Raw genomic sequence first — 19,338 nt, 5'->3', positions numbered from 1 at the left:
AAAGAGTGAGATCTGCTATGTCTGTTAGGGTATAGGTACCTAAAACAGTGACTGACTTCTGATATGTCCTGTGCCATAATTTTGTTTGGTTTAAGTAGCAAGGAAGGTTGCTTGGAGGCTTCAGTTACCCTTGGTCAATCTGAATCTGTGCGCATCAGTGTTTTAGCTGGTAGACTTTTGCTGGTACAAAAAATACTCTGTAAATATAATCTCAGCTGCCAACCTTGGCAGGAGGAGTCCCTGGAGCTTCCAGTGTTCCTGGTAGATATTGCTAGACTGTGGCTTAGCTTTCTACTCAGCAAAGGGGGTAAAATAGATTCCCTATTGCAAACTTTGCCATAGCCATATGCAGCTGAATTACAGCCAACAAAGGTATCCTCAGGTGTATTGGGCTACAGGGAAGAACTGCTGCAATTTTTTTTCTTTCATTGCTATTAGGCCAAGGCTAGCTACAACTTTTTCCTAAAGAAAAACTGTTCAGATGTGCTCTGCCCACCTCAAGTATGACCCTAGGAGTTTGTTTACAAATCTTTCCTCTCTTAGTTAAGCAGATCACATCATGCCAGGAGTTTGGTTCTGAATCCAGATAAAGATTAATGTGAGGTTTAGTTTCACTGGAAATGAGAATTGTCCCCGTGTGCTGAATGAGATTTGTAAAATGAGGAAATACTCACTAAAGCAGAGCGTTGGCATATTTTCAAATTAAGATCACAGTGAAAATGAATTCAGTGCACTCTGGTTAATTAACTAACTAGAAAGGTATGAGAAATTCTATCCCCAATGACTAACACAGTCTGCCTTTTGATCTCAGTGCAATAAGAAGGAAGGCAGAGCTATTGAATGTCTTAACAATGTTGATTTTGTATACTCAGTGAAAGTTTCCCGGAGTTGCAAATATTTAGAGTTGTTGCGTAGTCATTTTTCCATGACGACATTACCTCCATTTAGGAGGACTGTCTTTGTTTTTGCTCCATCTCCAAAATAACCATTTGAGTGCCATTTCTTTTACATAATAGCAATCACCTGTACTAAAAAGTAAAAGGCAGTGTAGCAGTGGCAGGCTCTTCTTCATACGCTCTCTCCAAAGAAAATTTCAAGTCCATTTCAAATGGACTCAGTTCTTTTCAATTTCTATCTCACATATTAAAGGTTTTTCTTTTCTTCTACCAGGGAAGCCTAGCTATGTGCAGTAAGGGAGGGAAATCCTTAATAAACATCTGTCACCTTCATGGGACTGAGTGCAACTTCTGTAGGAGAGATTTCTTGTGTCTTAGCAAAAGCCTTCATTTACAGGCTTCTGCAATGCCTATGACATCAAAAGGTGGCTGGTCCCTGCCCTGAAACAGTGTTTAAGGGTAAAATTCCATCTGGAAAGATAGCAGATATGTGAGGGAGAAGCATGAAAAGGGCCACACAGTTGCATAGGAAAGTGAGGAGGCAGCTGGCCTGTGTGAGGAACAAACAGCTAGAATGGCTTAGATGCATCCATTGAGTGGTCACGTCACTTTCTTCACCCCATTCCTTTTCCCAAGCGTGGTGATTCCACTGTCAATAACCTGAGGCAAGAGAAGAAAAGGCAGGGTCATTGGGAAGAATTAAATGGGGACAAAAGGCAAAGTAGGTCCTAGGAGACAAAATACTGCCATGAATGTGACAAGGGATAAATGAGAGGAATTTTTTTTAAAGAAAGAAAAGGGCAGGTAAAAGAAAGAGTAATGGAGAGAAAGGTGAAAAGAATTCTAGACAGTTGCAAAGTAAAAATTATGGTGATTAGTAGAAGCGATATGATGAGGAATACGGAAAATGAAAGTGAATACAAGAACAGAAAAAATTGTAGCCTTTGACAGTTTATTTTCTTCTGTTTTTGGCAGTCATCCTTGAAAGGCTTTAGGAAGGTGATCAGGTCAAATGCTTAATTTCTGATGACTATTTCTCTGCTGTAGAGATTGCCTTTAAACAGCCGGCACTGTTTGCTGTTTTGAGTTAGTATATTAATGGCATAAACACTTATATTTTGGTCTGGTTGTCAGTGTTGGTCTTTCTTCCCCTTACAGTCATAACACAACTCCAAAATGACATTACAAAAATGATGTAGCATGGAATTATTTTAAGATAAAAAACTTAAAACCTTATGAAGTGTAAGGCTATAGGTGCTAGTAGGAGCAACTTCAGGGCATAGGTTCTGAATACAATGTTTATAAGAATCTATAATAAAAATTAAAAATCTGTTAAAAGGCATTGGAGTTGTTAGTTCACAGATCTGCACCACAAGTCCCATAACTGAATAAAAAGGCCTAAAGATATGAAATAAGTGAAGGTTCTACTGTGAAGCTGGCAGCATAGAAAGAAAATACATTTCATAGTTAGACACAGAGAAATAATTATTTTTATATACATTTTTATATTTTAAGACACTTGATTTTGAACAATTGTGTTGGCAATATGAAATAGTAGCAGAGTAAAAATAGCTTACCACTCTATAGACAGCCTGTGGCAAAGGGCAAATTTAATGTGAACATTGTCTGAGTCATTCATGTGTGCCTAAACAAATTCTGATGATCTACCAGACCTGGGGTGATTGCAGTGTCTGCCTTGCTTATGCATCCAGACTTCAATTTTTTTTGCTGGGGGTGGTGGCCGGGACAGGAAGCAAAAAACAGATTCAGGAATTTGGATTGGAGTTAGTAGTTAATTACCTGAGTCATACATGTTTGGGTTGTGTTAGTAGTTCAGAAGTCGTCTGAGCCTGTCTTTTACCCATCTACACTTGATCCCTCTCTGGAGGTCTATGTTTTCTGCATTTATCCTGGTTGACGAAGATCCATATCTAAAGTGTTATAATCCACCTTACAGGTAAGGAGAGGCTACTGCTCATGTTATAAATGCAGATGAGCCTTGAGAAAGTGTGCCTCAGGCCACTGAAGCTTTTTGTACTGCAGTACTGCAGTACTGCAGAGGAGAGATGAGAGGAAACCATCTCAGTGAGATGTAAGTCTTGCTCCTATACCTCTCCATTTCTGGGCTGATAGAGGACTGCAAAAAATGTTGACAGGGAATATTTTTCCTCACACAACCAATTACTTGTAGCAGCACCCATGACTTTCTCCAGTCCAGGAGACAGCCAATGAAAGGATGGAGACCCAGTGCTTGATTTCTAAGTAGTTCAAACACCTTTAATCCCCTGAGTTTATAGCAAACACTTGTTTCATTCCACTTCACTTTGCTACATCTTATTTGAAGGAATAACCTTCACTTTGTTCCTCATCATTTCTCTGCCCCACAGGACATGGTGCCAAAAGAATTGCTAAACTCCAGTGTTACAATCACCCTCATCTAGCTACAGTAGTGTCAAAAGAGACTAGTTTTGCAGCTGCTTTATGTATATACACTTTTTATCTCCCATTCCTTTAAATTTTGTGAGACAGGAAGCATTGCTGTTTGTCCCCCACCCCTTGCCTCCCTTTCCCGAAAAGGAGAAAATATGGCTGTAATTAACAAGTTGTGACTCTTCTGAAATCTCTTTTCCACTGAGGGGGCTCAGCTGTTCATTACTGAATGTTCTTCATTTTGGGTATGTGTTTGACTTACATAACTCAAGTCTCATTTTCTCTCACTTCTGTTTATGTGGAGGAAAATAATATAAAAGTGGTTGGAGGAGAAAACAAAATATATCTTTAGCCAATCATTTACCAAAATTAAAATCTGTTAAAATTCATATTTGTTAGTAGGTAATTCATCAGCTAGCTCTCTCTTTCAGTGGTGGCTGTGGTGTTTGTCAGAGAAAGTGGTGTGTGGGAAGCAGCCAGAAACAACCACAAGCCAAATGTGAGACTGAAAGAGGATCAAAGTGGTACAAATGGCTCAGAGTGTGTCCTCTGTAACTGCTGAAGCTCTTGCTTGGAAGAAAAATTATCCCTGTTTGCCCTGATACAAACACACACATGAGGAAAAAAAGGCTTTGGCAGGTGTCCTATAGAATTTTTGATCATTTGTTTAATTTTTCTGTGTGTCCGTTACATTATATCAGAAAGTCAGATAACCATTCTTCTCTACCCACTGTGGTTGCAGAGTTATGAAATCACTGCTGTTTGTAAAACATGGGCAGATCCTTAATTGGAAGGATCAAACATTTCCTCAATTGGAAAAATCAAACATCTTGAATAAGTAATTTTGTACTGGGCAAAATGGTCTTAATGGCCTTGGATTTATAGCGAGCTTTAATCTGCTCCCAGGTGGCCACTAATGCTGGAGAAACATTCAATTTTTTCAACAATTGGTTGCTTTAGTAATGAATATTTCTAATGAGAATATAGAAACTGATCACAATCAGTTCAAAATAACACAAAACACCTAGTGGTCCACTTCAAGTGTTGATATTGTTAGCATTCATAGTTTATAAATGTTGTCTGCTTGCAGTCTATTTATTAACTTCTCTAACATCACAAAGAGAAACACATTGGATGAGAGCAAAAGAGAACTCTTGAAAGTTAACTGAATGCATGTTAAATCTGAGCATCAAGTAAAAGAGACAACTTTACCCGAAACTTACCTGAAGTTTGTGCTAACAGATTTCAGCCCTGTTTGTTTTATTCACAGAGCCCCAAATTAATGAAAATTCGGAAGTGTTTCTGTTGTTCAAAACGTGCCTGACTTACCTTTCAATAGGAAATTTGTCACAGAATGATAGAGCATATTGCTGGTTTTTGGCATTTTAGGGAGAAGATAAGGTGTAAATGATGTTGTCAGAAATGTGGTACAGTAATTGCCTACAATGAGTTCAGGCTTATTATTCACAACAAGTCAGTCTTTTTAGAGACAGCTGCCATCAATACTCATTAAAAACATCAGATTTTTATAATGCTTCTAGAGCAAGGATTAAAAATATTAAATGAGATAAATTTAATAATACCTAAACCTGCCACGTACTTAAATGCATCTACTTGCATAAACACTCTGAACATTCACTGAAAGCCTTCCACTTCTGATTTTTCTGATGATATACTGTAGTGTTGAGGTTTCCAAATGAATTAAGTGCTACATTTATGAATACTTTTATTGGAAAACACATCACTTTTATGAATGACTTCTGCAGAGTGTGAAAAATTCCGTAAGTATATCTAGTTTTCAGGTTAATCATAATGCGATTGCATAGGTTCAAATTATGTAATTTTTCAACTTCCTTGGAAGTCAAGAATGCAACTGCTTGAATCGTCTCAGATTATAAACACTATTCATATAACTTTATATCTTGAAAGTCTCTTATGGTGCTCTGTTATTAAAATATTATGAAAAATGAAAGAACCGTGATTAAATACGCCTGCATGGATGAGTTTACATTAATGAGAGATGATTAATTATGAGTAAATACCCTGCTCAGAAAAAGCATTTTAGGTGGCATAATGAACGGGGTGTGATGATAATCCGGCAACAGTCCTCTGTTGAGAAAATCAAAAGCCAGACACAAAGTGCTATTATGCATTTTGGAGCTATGATAATAATCATGATTCTGAACTCCCACACAGCTGTGCTCTCCTTGCTCCACAAGATGTCACTATGTAATCCAGGATGATTTCTGGCTTTTAAAATTTTAAAAAATATTTTTAAAGCTAAACTCAGAAACAGGTTTATTTCTTTTTCTGTGTTCTCAGGAGAAAAAAAATCTTGTAGGATAGCCTATATTGAATACTCATCATGTGTTTTAAATAAATTTAAGGGTATAGGACTGCCAGAATTTTGAGAACAATCTCCTTCATTTAAAAGACTGTGCAAAAATCCTGCCAGCAGTCCTTGTGAAACTGCTGATGATCCATAAGAAATCCAGGAGAATGTTTATGGCAATTGTTCTTAAGTGCCATTTTTAAGGGTGTTATTCTGCTGTTCACTCTTCCTGCTCATGTCTCCACCAGGCAGTGTGGCTTTGTCTCCTCCTACTATCACAAATACACATCCAACTAGGTGGAAGTAAAGCTTGTAAGAGTATTAAGCTGTCAAAGAATTGCACCAGTTTTAAAAAATAGCAGCAATTTCCTGTACTTCACGCTACAATTAAGCAGTCATAATATGGCATCCTATAGATGCCAGCCTCAGAAAGAATCAGTTGAAAAAAAAATCACTGACAGTGGAGATCTCATTTTCTGTATTCCCATTTTAGAAGAAAAATATATGTTTAAGTCTTTCTTTCTTTGATGTATTTCTTGGTAGGACTGTGATCTTTTACACTTCTGTCATATTTGGTCTGGATTTTTAAACTTTTTTTTTTTCTGGGAGATTAGATAAGACATGCTGTCTACACATATGCCTCTTTATGGCTGCTGCCTAAGTAAGTAAAGTGCTGTAACTTCAAGATAAGGCAAACACCACAGCCAGAAAATATTCTCTGGGAAAACCTTGTGCAAATGAACACTTCATCTTACCTCACCTTGGTGGTGGAATGAGAAAGTCACGTCTAAAATACTTTTTAAGTGACTCTGCATTCAAAATGTGTTTCTTTCTTCTGACCTGAGGCTGACTAAGGTGCCCAGCATGAAAATTTATGCCAGCCAAAAGTATTTATTTACAAGCTAAAGATAAATTATAGAACCCTGACAGCAAGGACTGCTCTATTCAGTTATAGATGTCTTTTGCTTAATTCAAATGTCTAATGAAAAATTCTGTGACAGGCCCTTTCTCTGATGCCACATGCCAGCAATATCTCTACAGCAAAGGGAGCATGGAGATTGGCACTGAGGCCTTGTTGATCAGGTCAGGGAAGAGATAAAGCTCAGCTGCTTCCTTTTAATTCTGAAATATTTCACATACAACCAAGTTTTGTTACGACCAAGACTGACTACTCTTTCTCTCTCTTACACCTTAATTTGTTTTACTGCTTTTATACTGTTTTCTTTTGACTTTCATGAGGTAAAATCTTGCCCACGGAGCCTCTGAAATATTCTTGCTGGTGTCATCCTGACACCATAGCCACAGTGTCCCGGACGGGCATGGGAAGGTTCCCTCCATCCTAATTCATCCTTGCTCCTGGCCTGACTGCACATTGCTATCATATCTGTACAATATGGCCTGTTTCAATGCATCGTTATTTCACTGTCCAGATTTTCCTAAATGCCATGTGTTGAGACAAAATAGCTCTGTGGTGCAGCTGGGGCACAGACTGTTCTGCCTAGCAGTCACTCAGTCAGCTACGTCCAACTCCCCAGACCTGCTGCTGTAGAGAATCATAGAATATCCTGAGCTGGAAAGGACCCACAAGGATCATCAAATCCAACTTCTGTCTCCGCACATGAAAGCCACACCACGTGCCAGAGACAGGGTGTGTGTGTAGGGGAGGACATCCTAGAGCAGGCATGGCCTTGCAGAGGCACCTCACTGCCTGAGGACAATGGCTGAGCTGCAGGCAGCTGCCAGGTGAACAGTGCTGTGCCAGGGCAGAGGCAGTGAGGGAGCCGGGATGGGCACAGCAACTCCAGCTGTGTTAGCTGGAGAGAAGGGAAGTGTTGTCCCAAGGTTTGAGGTGCTCCTTAGTCCTTGAGAAGAAGACCATTATGTATTCTGCCTGTGATATGTATGGTCACATTTTCAGCTGGTGGGATGTTAGTCACTAGGCATGGAAAGGAAAGAAGACACCCAGAAGGAAGAAGTGAGCATCAACTTGTTTTTATTGACATTTTTTGGCTGAAAAGGATGGCATTAAAATACTCAGCCTCTCAATGTAAGTATCACAGTGGTGTCAGTTACCTCAGCGTGTGGGATCAGTGGTGGTATTTTAAATGCTGTTTATTCCTTTTTATGCCAATACTGTTTATAATGCATACTTTAGGCATTTCCCCCACTGCCTTGCAGTGCCCTGCTGATAGAACTGCTTACCCTATCCTTGGAGCAGGTGACATTGAAAGGCCAACTGACCCTTCCTGCAACGCAGAGAGTCAAGGAGGAATGGCAGGACAGAGGGCCCACCAGGGATGGAGAAGCAAACTAGGGAATACTGTCAGTCTCTGACTTTGGACTTAGGTTATCTTTTGACCCACTACACATGCTTGGTTTTGGAAAAGGCAGCAACATATAGTTGCACTTACCTGTGCAGAACAGGTATTTGAGAAAAGAGCAAAGATCAGGAGAGAGTTGTGGCAGTGCCTGAATGTGGTGAGGGCACAGAGGAGAGCTACAGACCAAGTACAGACTGAGAATGTCTTTTTGGACTTCCAGAATAGCGTGTTGGGGACAATGCCTTCTCCTTGTGAGAAGGTAAAGAAGCCTTGTGCCCTCACTCTGTAGGTCTTCCTTGTCTTTATGAAGGTTGCAATGAGACTGGAAAGAAGGACACACATTTTACTTCAAATGAGAGAGATTGGGAGTCTGCTTATAGTGAGTTCGTGGTTGCTGTCAGGCACCCCTGGTAGAAGCCTTGTACCCACCAGCAAGGGATGATCTCTATGCATTGCTCTGCTGATGAGGCTTGCTCAAGTGTTGCTCAAGCTACTTTTCACGCTGGTGCCAAGGATAAACACTGTGAATAGTTCTGAGCTAAAAATGGCACCTGATGAATATTTGACTGGATGAGAAGATGCAGTAGAATACACATCTCTTGTTGATTTATCAGTGGCTTGCACAATGACAACATCTAAGTACATAGATCCATGCCTCCAGGGAATGTACATCAGAGTGCAAACCAAAAGGACTTCCTGCAGACACCAAAGGAACTACTGTTGGTGGCTTCTGATGGCCTCTGAGACAGGAGAGATTTTGTCTCTCCACATAAGCACAGCAAGTGTGGGTCCCTTCCCACACTTTGAAACACATTTGAAAAACCTGATTGCTTTTAGGGACAGAAGTTCTCTGGGCATGATAAACTGAAGGGCATATGGCCTCACAGACTTTTGTGATAAAGACAGGTATAGGGAACTAAATTTCTGTTCAGACTGAAAGGGCGGAATAGAAAAATGGCATAAATGGTCCAACAAGAAAAAAAAAAAAAGATAAAAACAGAGCAAACATTAAAATGGGAGTAAATCTAGAAGCGGGTATGCTGCTTCTCTGGACCTGGAAGCTTTGCATCTAGAATTTAGGCATCTTCTGCTGGTCAGCACTCAGTCTGGACAGCAGCATAGGCCACTAGTAAGTGCTTGCAATACAAGCCCAGACAACCACTGTGGTAGTCAGACCTCAGCTGTGGCAGGCTTCAGCCATGTGGATGTCCTCTTAGCAAATCTAAAGGGTGGCTGATGTGCTTCTTTTTATGGAATGTAAGCTGTGATTCTGGGATGAGGCGGCTAGCTCTTAGGCAGTAGCAAGATACAGATGTATCTTTAGCCTGGTAAGTTTACTGTGGAGCATCTTGGTTCTCCCCCTAAACTTTTTAAGTCACCATCTCCTTGCAAGGTTGGCAGAGAACAAAACAGTGGTAAGCAGTGTTTTTCACTAAGATATAATTTTATATATATATTTCTGACCTAAGTTGCTCCAGGCAGTGAAGAGCAGGGAAATATTGAGGTCTGCTAGGCCTGCAGTAAAGAAAAGGATGGTGAACATCAGACCACTTTTGGAGTGGCTTTTGAGAGCCACCTAAGGGAACAGTACAGTGAAAATTATTTGGACCAGCTTCTACTGTATAGTGCTAATTATTATGAAAATTGACATAATTGGGCCCATTCAGTAGTAGGAATCTCACATGGAAGTTATTTTACTGTGTGTATGACAAAACTGCAAAATACTGCTCTGAGAAGGTTAGAGAGAAAGAAAGAAAGGTTTTAATACAGTGAAATTATACTAATGGGAAGTTCTCAGCTTTGAAGAGGGTTAGGACATTTAATATGACCATTTAAAAGAATAATACTGCTCTCAGCAAACCTTTCTATTCATAATGAATTACTTTGCTGGCACCTGATTGACAAAGATGTTTTTTGGTATCAGACACAACACATAGTACACAAGGACGCATATTTTCTCTCTGGAGAGCAACAGATAATTGCCTGCACTGCTGTTTTTTAACATCACAACCTAAATGGTTTTTATGTTCTGAAAACAAAAAGCAGGGAGGAGAAAGAAAAGCTTTTGAAGGAAAAAAAAATTTTCCAATAACCCCCATTAACTGTGGAGGTCATTGAGGCAAAATGAATGGGACTAGAAATCCACTAAAACCTACAGTACAAGGTACATTGAGACTGACAAGCCTTTCACCAAGTAGTTACAAATGGGACTAATTGTTTAAACTTGTTAGCCATTGCCACAGCCTCTGATCCAGCTATGGAGGCTATGGCAGAAATCAATAAGGCACTGCACACAGTGAACTGCTAGACCATATAGGTTGCCTGAAGGGAATTGCTCAGCTCCCTCTGGTCGGGAAACTGAAAGCAGGCAGCTGAATCTCCAGAAAAATTGAGAACACCACCCTGGGGCAATTGGGGCAATGGTTAGGATAAGGGGAAGGAATAGAAATCCAGCATGAGAGATTATAGGGTGGACTTGATGCTGTGGTGAAGCTTGTGGTGGATGTTCAAGCATCATCTGCATTAAGAAGCTAATCACCTGAGGCTGGCACTTTTGTCTCAGAAGTAACAAAAAGAATTTTTGTCCTAAGACAAAATTCTAAACTGTTGGAAAAATTCATTCCCATTGGCACATTTTGAAAGATTCCTGTTACGTGGATCAGCTGCTTTCAGGTGAAGTACTACAAGGTTTCAATTAAATGAAGCATGTTTTTGTAACAATTTTAGACATGCTACAAATTGTAAGCAAGCTATGAAACAAAAATGTTGGTACTTGCATGCCAACAGACATTGTAAGACTGAGAGGTGCTGTTGCTAGACCTGGTGGTCTCCTTGCCATTAAAGTTGGTTGTAGCCTCCATTTCTGACCAGCGTTGCACAAAACATTGGTATGCGTGCTATACCTCTGACTGAGTTTTGAAAAGGCATCTCTTGTCTCCTATGGTCTTTCCACTGCTCTTTAGCTGCTCTTTAGCTTTTGTTCTCTCCTTTCCAGAAGTTTAATAATGCACTGCTATGTGGCAGCTGGCTGACCAACCTCAGTTTTTCTTCCAGACTGCTCACTCCCTTTAACCTCTGTCCAGGACAACTGAAAATTTTTCACATAATTTGTTTCAGTTTTTGTCTAATTATTGTGGGGGGAAGAGCAGTTCCAGAATACTCAATAGCTTGGCAGTCAAAGAACTTCACAGTTTAAGGGAGAATTGAAAATGAAGATGCTTTTCTGATCAGGAAAGTGTGTGAATGAACATATGCTATGCCAGATCCAGGCTCAAATTTTAATAGGGTAATTATCTGTTCTGATGAAGGTGTGCATATGTGCTTGTGTGCTCATACATCTTTCTTGCTTTCTCACTCTTTCTCTTTCTCTTTCTCTCTTTCTCTTTCTTTCTCTTTCTCTTCTCTTTCTCTTTCTCTTTCTCTTTCTCTTTCTCTTTCTCTTTCTCTTTCTCTTTCTCTTTCTCTTTCTCTTTCTCTTTCTCTTTCTCTTTCTCTTTCTCTTTCTCTTTCTCTTTCTCTTCTCTTCTCTTTCTCTTTCTCTTTCTCTTTCTCTTTCTCTTTCTCTTTCTCTTTCTCTTTCTCTTTCTCTTTCTCTTTCTCTTTCTCTTTCTCTTTCTTTCCCTTTCCCTTTCCCTTTCCCTTTCCCTTTCCCTTTCCCTTTCCCTTTCCCTTTCCCTTTCCCTTTCCCTTTCCCTTTCCCTTTCCCTTTCCCTTTCCCTTTCTCCTTCTCCTTCTCTTCCTCTTTTCTCTTTCTCTCTTTCATCTTTCTTTCTCCCTTTCTTTCTCTCTTTCCCCCCTTCTTTTTCTCTTTCTTTCTTTTTCTTGCTTTGCCTTACTTGTTTTTCTCTACAGTTGTGTTTTCATACACACTGGCGTAAAAAATTCAGAAAACTTTTGTGAGTTAAGGGCTGTCTTGTACAGGGATAGCCCCAGTGACATCTTTCCTGCTGGAAAATGTTCAAGTGCAGGAAAGGCTAAAAATGCCAAGGTTGTGAATTTATTGCTGCCACTGTTTTCATCTCCTCTCATACACGGTGCATTTTGCCCAGGTTCTCACTACTCTAAAAATGACTATTGTTATAATTACTTGATTGTTTATAGAGAAAAAAGATGACAGCCTGTTAGAGGTCACTAAGGAGCTTTTTCTAAAAAAGATTTCCTAAATGATACAGTAAAAAGCATCTGGTGTGGTTAGAAAATGATGAAGAAAGTAAGTTCAGCTAGATAGTGTGGCTTGTTTTAGATCTTCATAGGCTGTGTCGGACATGACTAAGTTTTCAAATTCCTCATTGGAGTGGGGATAACATTCTAGCAAACCTATGTGCACCTGAGGAAAAACAGCAAAGTCAACACAAGTAAGCTGAGAACCATTATCATATGATTTACAAGGAATTTCCTTAGTGAATGACACCAGAGCCAGCTAAGTGCTGTTATTGTCACATGTGCATTATTTTGTATGGGAACTTGACAGGAAGGTTATTTCAGGTGTAATTGGTAATGGTCAGTCAATGTAATAGGATATTTGCTGCAATGCACATGACTGAAGGGTTCTACAGTAAGAAGTGGGATGATTGTGCTAAACCCTATCCAGCAGTTTTCTCTGATAGACCATGGTATGACCATGCTTCAAGAAATTGATAGTGTCCAGAAGGAGAAGAGTTTTTGAAAGGAGTTTAGTTGTTTATTCCTTTTTCCTTTTATTTGTTCTTGGAAGATTTACTCTAGAAGAAAAACTGCAATTATATGGTGCTATGGCAGGTTATTAACTCTAAATAAAACTTCTTATTTACCTAGCTTTACATGGCTTTCAATTTCTGCAACACATCTATCACAATCTTATCATGAATTGCTGGCGAGCATATGCAAGTTGATAGCAGAAAAGTCCTTCAAATGCAGAAAAGCCTCCCAATGAAGTCAAGTCAGTCAGCAGTGTCTTGGTGCAGAAGCAGTTGATGGTAAACACCAGCTAAATCTATAGAGGAGAAATCAATTCATTTCACTTACAAACCATATACCTCCTACTTTCTTTTGCATATCCACAGTGAGGGCTCAGAAGCAGGGATATCGATAAAACCATTAAGCTGAAATTTTTCTATCTGCAATTCAACATCACTTTGACTGAATACCTAACACAGCTTTTGCAGTACTGGAGAATCCTTTCTGTGAATGTGTTTTTCCATAACTTTCTTCTTAAACTTTTGAAAATGTGCAGCAAACATAACACAAACCTCAAAACAATCTCTGTGCATTTATTCCACTTCTTCATGGCGAGCAGCCATTCCATCAAGTTGCTCTGTCTTGTTCTTCCTGCTGCTACACTGACCCAGGTAAGGGCCTGCTTTCTGTTGCCTTACACCATTAATTAATTTTGAAAGACTATGGGCCACTCTCACTTGTGCTTTGTCTGATCTTTTTTCATAAGCCTGGACTGAAGCCTTCTCCAGACAATTTTTTTTGGTATTCTTTGTGTATGTGTCATGTATCAGAGTCCTGAGTGAGAACTCCTGATTAACTATCCAGAAAGTTAGATGTAAGTGGTTATGTTAGAGGCGATGTTTAATTCTCTTTCTTGTGATGAAGACTAAGTTACACACAGGATATGTGAGCTTTCAAGAGTAAATTAACTGGAGAAGAAGTCACAGTTATATCAATTAAGTTCCCATTGTGACTGTTCCTCAGTATGGGAAAATTTGGTCATTTTGTGTTTTCTGATGATAGCAGTGTTGGAATAATTCTTACAGAGCAGGGTGCCCCCCTATCTTCATAACTTCATTTTTGTTATCCTTTGTACATTATGGCTGTGTAAAATTTTTGATTGAAGATGAAAATAACAGCTCTGAAAGTAGCCTGGGGCTTATAGAATGGCAAACTTGAAATTATGAATAGAATTCCAAGTCTGCGCCTTCATTTAGATAAAGATTTTTAATTCTTGAGGTCTCCAAGTGACCCAAGTCCATTTACTCTGCTTAGCATGAAGTTGAAGTTGTAGTGTTTTCAATCAGGTAGAGCTTTCCAAGACTGCTGCTTGTGATTTTCAAACAAGGAAGTAATAAATTTTTGTATTCATATTGTATTATCTGAGATCGAGAACAACATTTTAGCCAACCATAGAAAGAAAGAGAATGTACTTTGGGAGAAGGGTGGGATATGGACTGAGCTTACGATAAATTGTAGCATATACCCCAATACAGCCTAAAAGAACACCAAAGTGTGCTACAGAATAATACAAGGGATTGAGAGCAAGGCATCAAAACCTATTGTCAAAGAAATAAACACTCTTGTTCACATATTGCCACACAGGTGCACAGCAGGGCGCCCTGGAGTCACGGTACACCTGGCACTACTTAAGCAAATCTAGGAGTGCATTCAAGCAGAAGAGGTGATGGGTTCCACCTTCTGTGACAGCTGGGATGAATGAGTCAGGACAAAAAACTGTCACTGGCTGAGATAATTTCAAATTTAGTAACTTCCAGATTTATAATTCCAGATAAAAAAACAGCTAAAAAATGTGCAATTTTTATAGCAAATCCATGAATGACTAAATTACAAACTTTGGAACAATGTCGTTATTCTTCATTTGGGTCTTGCACTCTGTCTCTTATAGAACAGTGATAAAAAAAATAATGCATTGCATCTATGCCTCATCATAAAGACAATGCTCAAGGGTTTTTTAAAAGGTACTTGTTCAGACTTACTTATGGTTAATGCATTGTGACCTAGTTAATTCCTCTTAGTTAAAAGAGTTAGGAGTTTCACATATTTGCTAAAGCAGTCTCCTTACTAGTAGCACAATATAAAGAGATCTTAAATCTGGCAGATTCACCTTGTTTGGTGATTATTAATGTTTTAGAAGGGTGAAGGCATCTTTGTATGAATTGAATTCAAGGCTTCATGTCTCAGAGTGTCCTTGGAGTATATCCCACCTTTATATTACTGGATAAATGTTGAATAAAGATGCTGTGGACATAATTACATTTTACTCTCCAAACCCTGTGTTTCATTGTGGAAATATCTCAGCCTATATTCTATAATTTGATTTAACAGCAGAATCTTAGTGACCAGTTCATTCTCTTTGGCCTCTCTTCCTCTAGGATAAGAACTGTTAGGGCAGATTTGTTTGTTCATATGTTTTGTTAAAGTGCATAGAGCTTTGCACTTATGTGGAAGAAGGCAGTTTAAATATGTTTTTCACTTAGACTTGAAAACACAGAAATTTGGGATGGCCTTTAGTTGTTATGGGAACTTGTTTAACAGCTAAGTTTGTCCCTGAAAAATTTGTTTCAGGATGGTTACTGGTAGACTTATGTTCACCCAGTTATTTCTCAGCATCAGACTAGCAGAATGATCAATAGTTTGGATACCAGTATATCATCTATCACTTGAAGTGTAATAAAGAAATTTCAGCTGTAAGCCTAAACCTAGCATGGAGTTTATGCTTAATTTCATTCCAAAGAAAAATTAAGACATTCTTTAGAAGTATGGGAAATTTATCTGCTTTTTATCATACAAGTCAGTAATCAGAATGTACATTTGGTAAGAACAATGTTTGTTTTCAAAGTTATCTGAAAGGGAAATTGCTCACAGCATGGTCAATGGGAATTCTTTCACTCATGGCTAATCAGTCTAATCCTATGTTATGAAATTTGGAAGACCTGAATTCGTTCAGTTCATCCCAGACTGCAAAATTTTGTGAAAACAAAAAGTGATTGGCAGCAGCTTCATGAAAAAAGATGTGGAGAATATATTACTGCACTACTTGCTCCTTGGCAAGCTAATATATAGGCAGATTGATGCAAACACATTAATTGCTTAAACTTATTTTGAGGAAACTGGCCAAAGGGCTCCATCACTGTGTTTAGTTCAATAGCTTGAAAAATACAAAATAAACATCTTGATATAATCCCGGTTCCTATGTTATTATTTTGATCTAATGCCTGGAAATAATGTTTTGGCAAATCAGTCTATTAGCCTGTGTGTTCTTCCCAATAGCCCATCTCATCTTATCCTGGAATTAAAATTAAGAATGAACAGCACTAATTGTATCAGAATTCTCTACCAACAAACTTAATAGTCACTCTGTGGTATTTCTAAGAAAATAACCTTGAAAACATGCTCTTTATTCAGTGAGGATGAATCCCATATCTCCTCAGTTTTTAAGGAAGGTTCTGACCCTAGATACTTAAATGCAGGTCAGATAAACAATCTCCTTTTGATGGACGGACACAGAGCATCCAGGATTTTGAAGGCTGTAATTTCTGCGAAATTCCTCCCCGTGGAACAAACTCTATCCTCAACAAAACATTAAAAGCAAATAAAGGTGGCCATATTTTATTGCTGGATCAGCATGTTGCCTTTCCATGAGTCAGTTTAAAATTTTACTTTTATATGATGTTCCAATTTAAATAATCACAGAAATGTCAGATATTTCCCAATAGATTTCTGGGATTTACATTTGCATACCTTTCAGTGTTAACACAGAGTAAATGTACCTGGGCCAACACCCTATGGAAGGGTTAAAATTACTCTGGTATGAGTGTGGTGTTGTGGATTGATTTGTATTTGACATATATGTCTTTATTTCAAGTCCAGAGTTCCTACAATATTAAATTATTATTCTCTACAGCTTTAAATGGAGTGCAGCATCTATTAAGTTTAATTAGTTTCCCTGGAGACTTGCAGGGAAATGGTAGAGTTACTAAAGGAGAGCAGCTTCTAATTGAGGGTAGTTTCTAAACAAAGATACATGTAGTTGCATACATGTACTTTCAGGGCTGAGTTAGTTTAATGATCCATTGTTTATGTTGGGAGATAGATGTGCTGTGGGGTTAATTGACTTGAAGGATGGCAAGTCAACTTATCTTTGAGTTTGTGTGACTCACAATTCCAATTTTACCATTAACTTGCAGTGGAGAAACTGAGGTACAAATCAAAGATCTGACAGCTTGAGTTTTTTATTAAAATGCCACCAGGCATTAACCCTCCCACCACAGTTGCACTCAAATTCAACTACTCAATGGTTTTGAAGTTAAACCTTGGCCTTTGAAACATTTGAACTACTTCTCAGATTTACTGAGCAGTATGGAGCCTGAATAGAGAATCAGCCTCTTTTCATCTTTCAGATATGAACTCTAGAAGAGGCTTTGACTTGGTCCCCATTGCTTGCAACAACTCCATGCAATGCTAGACTTGGGGAAGAGAGGCTGGAAAGTTGCCCAGCTGATAAGGATCTGAGGTGTTTGCCGGAGAGATGAACGTGAGCCAGCAGTGTGCCCAGGTGGCCTAGACAGCAAATGATGTCCTGGCTAATATCAGAAATAGTGTGGCCAGTAGAGTAGGGAAGGGATTTTGCCCATGTACCCAGTACCGGTGGGGCCACACCGTAAACTCCATGTCCAGTTTTGGGCCTGTTGCTCACTGCAGGACAGACATTGAGGTGCTGGAGTGTGTCCAGAAAAGGACAAAGGAGATGGTGAAGGTTCTAGAGCACAAGTCCTGTGAGGAGTGGCTGAGGAAGATGTGGGTATTTAACCTGGAGGAAAGGAGGCTCAGGCGAGACCTTACTGCTCCCTAGAACTACCTGAAAGTAGTGAGGTGGCAGTCAGTCTGCCGCGTAACTAGTGACAGCACTTGTGGGATCATTCTCAAGTTGTGCCAGGAGAAGTTTAGATTGGATATCAAGGAAAAGTTATTCACCAAAAAGATTGCCAAGCACTCTGAAACTCCGCCCAGGGAAGTGGTGGAGTGATCATCCCTGGAGGTATTTAGAAGACAGGAACACGTGGCACTTGGGGACATGGTTTAGAGGTGGACTTGGCAGTGCTGGGTTAATGGTTAGATTTGATCATTATAGAGGCCTTTTCCAATATAAAGTATTCTATGGTATTATGATTCTATGATTCTATGACTCCTGTATGCTAACCTAGTGAACCTGGAAACTTCCGCTCTAATGTTTTGGCACTTACTCTGTTACTGCAGCTGGTGTGTGAACTTCAGGCAGAACATAATTGCAAAGCACCATCAGCAGGTCATTCCTGAAATAATAGTTGGAGAAATGTATACATGTGAATAATATGTGTGTTTTCACATTAGCTTCCCTGGATCTGTTTGCTAGTTCATGCGTGAAGATCTGTGTATGGACAATTTCCTTCAGGAATCTATTTTACAAAGTTTTACTTGCTGAGGAAGTAGTCTGTGTAAAAAGATGGTAAAGGGAGAGCATATTGTGATTGGTGAAGAAAGAAGGTCTCATCTATTATCTTGATAATCCAACTATTTGGGAAGATATGAGAAGGAGCTCTTATAAAGTTATCTGCTATATGAATTATTGTTGTGGTCTGTCACACAGGGAAAAACTTAAAAGAGGAAATTAAACCCCAACAATAAATAAAAAGGACTTACCTAGAATATATTTTATTTTTCAATAACTTCTGCTGAGAAGCATAAAGCTCCTTTGAGATTCTCATATTTTAGCACAAATTCCCACTAGACCAACAAACAATGTGTTACTATAATTTTCAACCTTTTCTTTCTGGGAATTATTAATTATGTGTTTTTTCTTTCTTTTTATTTTCCCACCACGCCTCATCTTAAGGGGTTCTGATAGTTATTTCACATCAGTTAGACCATATAAAAATGCCACTTTTCTTAAACATAGATTTGTTATTTTGCCTAAGTGAGAAGTAAAATGAGATAGAATTAAATTCTTTCTCCTGATATCGGCTCCTCAGCATCTCATAGCCAAAATCAGATCTTTACAAAATATTTGGGTCTCAAATACTTTAATTTTTCAACACAACTTAGATAGCTAACTACCCCTGATGACTAGGGCTTTTGGCTACAAAATGCAAAGACAAATCCCTAGATCCATATCTACACATCTAAAGGAGTAACTTGATTTTCAGAAACACACAGCTATTTTCAATAGGACTAAAAGACATTTGGTATTTCTGAGAAACACGAAATCCTATGAAGCTTAAGTAAAGGTTGACTTTGACTTATTTGTACCTTGCCCCTGCTCTAAGAAGGACAGCAATGCATTTCCTCCTCTCTGAAAAGTGCACCTGAAATAGCTTAGAGAAAATGATGCTTTCTGCAATATTAAACTGGCCATTTGGGGAAGGAGACTTTTCTGAACAAACAGAACTATTGTGAAAATGAGTCACTAAAGCTGTTTTAAAAGGAAAAAGAACACGATAATGCAAAAATTGGATGTAGAAGGTTGTAGTTAATTTAACATCACCTCTCTGGAGAAGTTCCTACTGACTTGAAAATGGAATAGGCAACCCCCATTTTTAAAAAAGAGAAAAAGACACTCAGGATTCACAAGGTGGTCAGTTTCATTTCCATGCCCAGCGAGATA

The sequence above is a fragment of the Ammospiza caudacuta genome, chromosome Z (genome assembly GCF_027887145.1).
Source record: "Ammospiza caudacuta isolate bAmmCau1 chromosome Z, bAmmCau1.pri, whole genome shotgun sequence".
Classification (NCBI taxonomy): Eukaryota; Metazoa; Chordata; class Aves; order Passeriformes; family Passerellidae; genus Ammospiza; species Ammospiza caudacuta.
The sequence above is the reverse complement of the archived record's forward strand: the minus strand, read 5'-3'. Positions refer to the sequence as shown.